We start from the raw sequence: 8081 nt of genomic DNA on the forward strand, positions 1-8081 counted from the left end.
CTTTATCAATAAAGAGAGGATGTTAACACATACCTCTTGAGTTATTTTGAGTATTAGAGTATGTAGTATATTGCCTGGAATATAGTTGGTCTCAATAATTATTAATTTACCAAAGTCACATCCACAAGACAGAAAGTGAGTGCCAAATGAATAATGAAATTTATCTGGTTTAGAGATGGAGAGATCATGCAAGCAAATGGAAGAGCTTTGCAGAGTTTAGATTGGAAAAGAGGAAAGGAGAAGATAGAGGAGAACAGTGTATGTGAATGTCTCTGAGGTGGGAATTCTCATGGTACTTTCTGGGGACAGGGAGCTTCCACTGTGCTTATGACATTCATTCTCTCATTTTTTAATTTGAGTGTATTCTATTTTCCAGGGTAGAAATTTGTGATTAGTCATGGTTGAAGGTAAAGATTAATGAGTAATTTGAGGATCAAATATTGGAGGCATTAAAGACATAGCTAATGTTATAGGATCATGTCCTATAAAGGGAGACACTCAGTGTTTTTGAATAAAGAGAATTTATCATGATTTGGGGACAGAACCTAAGTTCTTGTCAATATCACTTTTCATTTTGACCCAATTTATATGAATACCTTATTCTCTGTCAATTGAACAAAAGCTTTGAATTACTTCTAGGCAAAAAATAAGAAAAATAAATGTCATAAAACCCAAGATTTTAATGCTTTTGGCAAAAGGGATATAGAGAGTTTCTTATTCAAATTATTGTTTAATAAAGACCATAGTGGTTTTTAAAATATTAATTAAATATTTTTAAAGTCATATATTAAGATATCAACTTGAGATATTATGAGCACTAAAAAATAATCACTGAAGATTTCAAGCCCCATGAACATTTATTTGTTTATAACTTAAACTATTTAGTTGTCGGCAGTGCTTTGGAATTGCTTACCATCTGTCTACCTATCCATTTATCAGTCATCAGTCATCTAACTGTTGTACTTTTCCCCTGAAATAGCCTGTCTCATAGAGTGTGTGGGTAGCTTGGAACCTTCCCCAAGAGCATCATTAGTAATTAGTCATTGTGGCTGTTATGGCCACTCATTCAATCCATAATCCATGGGATCAAGACATGGAAGGATTTGTTAAAATTTAAATGTAAATATTACTTAGGAGAGCTGACATGTGAGCCTGTTAATGCTTTATAGCCACCACTTCCCCCCCCAACCAAAAGCTGGTCACATGATTCATTCCAGTCTTGAGGGTGTGGGATGTAAGGACCTTTTAGCTCTGACTGATGTCTGGAGGATAACTAGGGTAGCACTGAATCCAGAAGCAGTCAGGAGTTGCCTTAGGAAGTGAATGTTGAACTTCCAGGGTATCCTATCATTCTGACACAGCCTTTCAGAAATCTGGAGCCACGGTGCCTAAGGGTGTGTTTAAACATGGACCTTGACCAGCCTTTTGGTTAATGGAACTTGTTGACTTTGTTCATCTTTCTATGGTCTGTCTGCGAGAGGAACAGAGGAATGGTAGGACTGAAACAGACCTCAGCATTTGGGTTTTCTTGGAGTCATGCCAAGGCTGAAAAAATACTTTTATATTCACATACATTCTCTTTATTGATGATAGATGTGAAGTGAAGTGAAGTCGCTCAGTCGTATCCGACTCTTTGTGATTCCATGGACTGTAGCCTACTACGCTCCTCCATCCATGCGATTTTCCAGATATAAAAGACCTTTTATTTTTCTCCTGATTTATTCAGTCTTGACCTTTAGTTTTTGAGGTTTGAGGTTAAAAGTAGAACAGTAACAAAGTAATCTGTTTGTAGAAATACAAGCAGGAAATAATTTCTAAAGGTCATTTCAGCCCAGCTCTTTTATTTAGGGTGTACTATTTATTAGTAAGGGCGCTTATCATCTTAGTGATTTTTAAGATACGACAATCTATATCCACCCCCTGTAATCAGTTTTAAGAGTTAACATCCTGTTATCCTTTGATTGTTCTTTAAGTAAGGCAACTTGAAAGTTTCAATTTATAAAAATCTCATTCACTATTATAGATTAAGCAATAGGCAGTCAGTATAAATGTGCTCTACTACTACCATGTACCAGGTATTGTACTTAGCATATAGTGATGCCGAAGAATCGATGCTTTTGAACTGTGGTGTTGGAGAAGACTCTTGAGAGTCCCTTATACTGCAAGGAGATCCAGCCAGTCCATTCTAAAGGAGATCAGTCCTGGATGTTCATTGGAGGCACTGATGCTAAAGCTGAAACTCCAATACTTTGGCCACTTCATGCGACGAGTTGACTCACTGGAAAAGACTCTGATGCTGGGAAAGGTTGGGGGCGGGAGGAGAAGGGGACGACCGAGAATGAGATGGCTGGATGGCATCACCGACTCTGTGGACATGAGTCTGAGTGAACTCCGGGAGTTGGTGATGGACAGGGAGGCCTGGCGTGCTGTGATTCATGGGGTCGCGGAGAGTCGGACACGACTGAGACTGAACTGAACTGAACTGAACTGATGCCTTTCTTCTTCATAGGAAAAGAAAATAAGCCATTATTTTTGATCTTTTACTCAAACCCCAAATACTTGCTGCTGTTCTGTCTATTGTTTATGCCTCTCCTAGCACTCATGTTGGAGAAGGCAATGGCAAGTCACTCCAGTACTCTTGCCTAGAAGATCCCATGGATGGAGGAGCCTGGTAGGCTGCAGTCCATGGGGTCGCTACGAGTCAGACGTGACTGAGCGACTTCACTTTCACTTTTCACTTTCATGCATTGGAGAAGGAAATGGCAACCCACTCCAGTGTTCTTGCCTGGAGAATCCCGGGGACAGGGGAGCCTGGTGGGCTTCCGTTTATGGGGTCACACAGAGTCGGACACGACTGAAGTGACTTAGCAGCAGCAGCAGCAGTACTCATGTATTATCCAGATGCACTATAGAATATTATTCAGTCAATAAAAACATCGATAAAATGTACATTATTTGTATATTTTCCGTTTATACTATTTATCTCTGTTGATACTATTTTAAACTCTTGAAAATCTATTCAAACGCACTCTTTTAGGCAATAAACAATTCTCATTCCATTTACGATTAAATCTCACTTTATTAGAGGTCAAATACATAGCATTTTTGAAAGAGCAGACATCTGAAAGTTCAAAATAACTTTGTCTATGAATTTGCATTTTTAGAATGTTGAATTCATAAGATAAAGAGACCAGAGGCTGAGTTAATGCATTTCTTATATGCATGCATGCGTGCTCAGTTGCTTCAGTTGTGTCTGACTCTTTGTGACCCTATGGACTGTAGCCTGCCAGGCTCCTCTGTCCATGGGAGCCTCCAGGCAAGAATACTGGAGTGGGTTGCCATGCCCTCCAGGGGATTTTCCTGATCCAGGGATTGAACCTGCATCTCCTGCACTGCAATGGATTTTTTTTCCCCAGTGAGGCACCTGGGAAGCCTGATTTCTTATATAGCATTCCTTAATGTTCTTGCCTGGAGAATCCCAGGGACGGGGGAGCCTGGTGGGCTATCGTCTATGGGATCGCACAGAGTCGGACACGACTGAAGCGACTTAGCAGCAGCAGCATATCGTTGATAACATTTTATTTATTCATCTACAGATAATTGTTGAATTCCTACTTTGAATTATGGTGTGCCTACTATGCTAAGTAGTCAAAATATAAAGAAAAATACAGAATCAGTTCTTTACAGTAAGTATTGAGTATAGTATGTAACGCTAAGTGGAGTGAGGAGAAGCTAGATATCTGATATCAGGATGTCAGATAAAAACTGGTGTTGATAACTATGAAGAAAGGAATCGATTTGAAAGATATCATGACTGACTGACTTCATTTTCACTTGTCACTTTCATGCATTGGAGAAGGCAATGGCACCCCACTCCAGTGTTCTTGCCTGGAGAATCCCGGGGACAGGGGAGCCTGGTGGGCTGCCGTCTATGGGATCACACGGAGTCTGACACGACTGAAGCGACTTAGCAGCAGCAGCAGCAGCAGGAATGAAAACTAATAGGACCTGTTGATTGGTGTGATGTGAGTGGTAGATTTTGTGGTGAGGAATTCATTTATTCATTCATTAAAACTAATATTTTGAGAGTCATGAAGAAATAAGAAACAACAAGTGAAAACAAAGGAAATAAAAATGTTAATGCTATGAGAAAAAAATGTGAGGTCATTGACTTTAAATGGGGAAGAGACCTTGTTGAGGAGATGCCATTTAACTCAAGATCTGAAAGTCTGAAGAAACTAGCTGTTTGAAGCAAAGCATTTTGTTAGGGGCCGATGAGGTGGGGGTGGATTATGAAAAAGGAAGTTAAAAAATTGGTCACTTCCATGACCATGTGACCAACTTCGTAAATAAGAACTATAATAATTATGAGTGTTTTCCTGATTTTGATATGACCATGTTTATGTATATATTACTGGAGAAGGACTTGGCAACCCACTGCAGCATTTTGTCCTGGAGAATCCCCATGGACAGAGGAGCCTGGTATGCTACAGTCCACAAGGTTGCAAAGAGTCGGATATGACTGAGTGATTAAGTATAGCACAGCACACACATATATTAATCACTCTTTTCCTTCCACTTTCCCATTCCTTCCACTGTGAACACTGTAACTGTGTTCACAGCGTTAACTTTATATGTTAGTGTGACTCAGCTGGAAGAGCAATGGAACATCATCCAAAAATGAATAAGTGAACTTTGTATCTTATTTGTGGGGGAGAGTTAACATGTTTTTGGTTATATAAGGAATAGCTCTATCATTGGGTGTAAGCATCATTTTGGTATTATTTTTGTTTGGAAGTTAGTATGATTAAAAGATGCTGTGTTGACAAGGGGTGAACTGTGGTGGGTTTGTACTAGTACAAGTTAGCTACCTTGAAGTTTAATTCCTAGCTTTCTTTTTCCTGTGTGCTTGCAGGGAGAAAACTGCATGAAATTTAGAAGGTGGAAGTGAAGGAGCAGCTATTTTTATACTCAAAGGTATAAAACTGTCATCTTCCTGGGTCCAGTATTCAAGAGAAAGTGACAGCATGGAGAAAAGGCAAGGAAGTTCCAATATGTAAGATAATAGGAGTCCTTGAGGAAGAAACCAATTTTAAAAACAGAAAAATGTTTCAAAAACTATAGTTTAAAAAAATCTCTTGTGAAATGATAAAATTTGAAACCATGTATTACACGCATGGGAATACTGACCCTGAAGGACCAATACCAAGACATAGTAAAATTACTGAACTTAAAAAAAAGAAAAACGGCAAAAATGTTTTCACCAGACTCTTTGAGACTAACACTTTATTAGTTTTCTTTTTCTGCTATAAAAGATTACCAGAAACTAGTGGGCTTAAAACAATGGAAATCTATTCTCTTACAGTTCTAGAGGCCAGAAGTCTGACATGAACCCCATAGGGCTAAGATCAAGATGGCAGAAGGGCTGACTCTTCTAGAGGCTTTCATTTGCTTTTTCCAGCTACTAGAGGCTGTTCTCATTTGTTGCTCAGTAACCCTGGGTCACCTCACATTTTCTCCCCTTGCTTCAGTCATCCCATTGCCTTCTCTCTTTTTTTGTAATCAAATCTGCCTCTGCCTCCCTCTCATAAGGATACCTGTGATTACATTTAGGTCCATCTGGGAAATGTAGGATAACCTCCCCATGTCAAGACTCTTAATCACATGTGCCACATCCCCTTTGCCATATAAGTTGACATATACACAGGTTGCAGATATTAGGACATGGAGATTTTTGAGTGGGGAGAGGCATTATACAGTCTACTAAAAACGCACAGCCAGAAGAAAATGGAAAACATTTAAAATACTCAAGAAAATACAAGACAAAAATTTTATATACAGCAAAAATAACGTTCAAGTACAATGGGCATAGAAAAATTGCTTTCAACTTTAACAACTCAGGAAATATTGTTTCCATGAACCCTTCCTAAAGAATCTATTAGAAAATGAACTATAATAACTAGATAGACTTTGACCTAGGGACTTGTGATCTGAGAAACCAAGTTTTAATAAAGATAAGACTTGAAGAGGTTATAGTATACAATGGCTATATCCTCTGACACCATAACTTTAAAATGGGAAGGGGAAGATATATTAAAGATATATTTTAAACTGATCTTATTAACTGTATTGATGGTAGTTATATTAGTATTGCTATTTTGAAACTGTTGTGGAAATGTGGAATGAAATAAAGGTACAATCATCATTTAAGGATTAAAGAAAGCTCCTCTGTTAAGTCCTCCTTTAATTCTACTAGGAAGAAGCGCTCTTTTCCTTTCTTTAAATTCCCATTATACAATTATTTTTATGACACATTATTTTACATATTTTACTACAGTGGTTGGAAGCAAGTTTTTTTCTCAGGCAACACAATGATGAGTTTCTATACCTGGAACAGTGCTGAATATATAAGGTTGACCAGTGCATAATTTTTTGTGAATACATAAATGATTTACCTGGAAGAAACAGCATATACAGAGATAATACACTGACATTGCTAATAAAATGGGTCCACGTTTCTTGCTTTCCAAAATGTTGCAATGTATGAACGATAATATTGTCAGTTTATGAAATAATGAAATGTTCCTTATATAAGCCTGAATCCTGCCTCCAAGTGATTTTTTTAAATTTACATTGGTAGTATGGAAATAGGTCCCTAAGGACCCATACTTTTATTGTTTTCTGAAGGTAGTTAGTTCCTATGGATATAATTTGTTAGACAAGTCTCATAAACCATAATTAGCTACTCACCCCCACACAAAATCATACCATTATTAATCACCTGCCCACAGTTTCTTTGAGCATAGAACAGGTTACCTTGTACAGACTGTAAAGTAGCAATAGAATTCATTCTAAGTCTGTAGCCTGGTCACGTGCTTACACGCAGAAGACAGTTGTAACAGGAAGCTTCTGCTGGCTGCTCTTAGACTAGGAAAGGAAAAAAAAAAGACTTTCCTCTGGCTTGGCTGACTTCCCTATTAATTTCGTGTCAACTGAAAATATAACTCATTTAGCATGCAACGGGAATATTGCTGGAAGAGGAATAAATGTCTAGCTAAGGAGACAAGAAAACGAATGACCCAAGCTAAGTCTAGACAAGCAGACAGTTGAGTCTAAATCCACATTCCATTGAATTAGTTTTTCCCATAAAGTTAAATAAGATAGGAAACTTTCTCAAATTATTATAAATCATGCTCTTCATAAGACTTTTGCCAGAAATTCTCGAGTGGCTAAGTGGCAATCAGCACAATGTATGATATAATTTCTTAAATAAAAGCTTCTTTCTTAGGAAGGCTTAAGATGGCCCTTGGGGGCACTGAGAAAGGGACTGAGGGAATGCAATGAAGTAAAAGCAAATATAAAGAAGACAAAAAAATCTAGGAAGGGACAGTATAAATGTCCTTTAAGAGCATAGGTTTATAATAGAGGCTTATTAAACTTGAGGTTTACAATAAAGGTTTATTATTATTTCAATTCAGTTTATTTGAATGGGTGTTTGTTCAATTTCTTTCACCAGGTGCCTGACACTTGTAGGTGTTCTGGAGAATCTGAGAGAGATATATAAAAAGGAAGCAGAGTGATTTGATTGGTATAAACCCAAGATTTGGAATCAACAGAGGCTTAACTTAAAGTTGAAATTTTACCATTACTGATTAGCTGTGTTCTTTGGCTATTATTTAGTTGTAGGTCCCCTACTCGTTGCCTCCTCTGCTCTACCACTGTACAAACAGGAATAATGAAACCTATCTGACTGGACTGTTGTGCAGGTGAAATGAAGCCCTAAGCACAGTTCAGTTCATGACATTTTCAAGATATTTAGTAATCTTTAATCACTACCTGTAGTGTCTTATGTAACAGAAACCAGAGATATAAGAGCTTCTTAAATAAGCAGAGAGAGAGAAAAATTTGTGGGATTTCAAGAAAGATGAATAAGATATCTAAATGGAATATTTTGCATCATTGGCAAATAGCAAAGACTTTATGATGAAGCAGTGGGCCTGTAGCTTTTTATTATTGAAAATTATATAGGCTTAAGCTTTCCTGAAGGCTTTACTTGTGGCTCAGATGGTAAAGAACCCTCC

Source organism: Moschus berezovskii, chromosome 17 (assembly GCF_049115385.1).
Source record: "Moschus berezovskii isolate FMDL1 chromosome 17, NW_MosBer_1.0, whole genome shotgun sequence".
NCBI lineage: Eukaryota > Metazoa > Chordata > Mammalia > Artiodactyla > Moschidae > Moschus > Moschus berezovskii.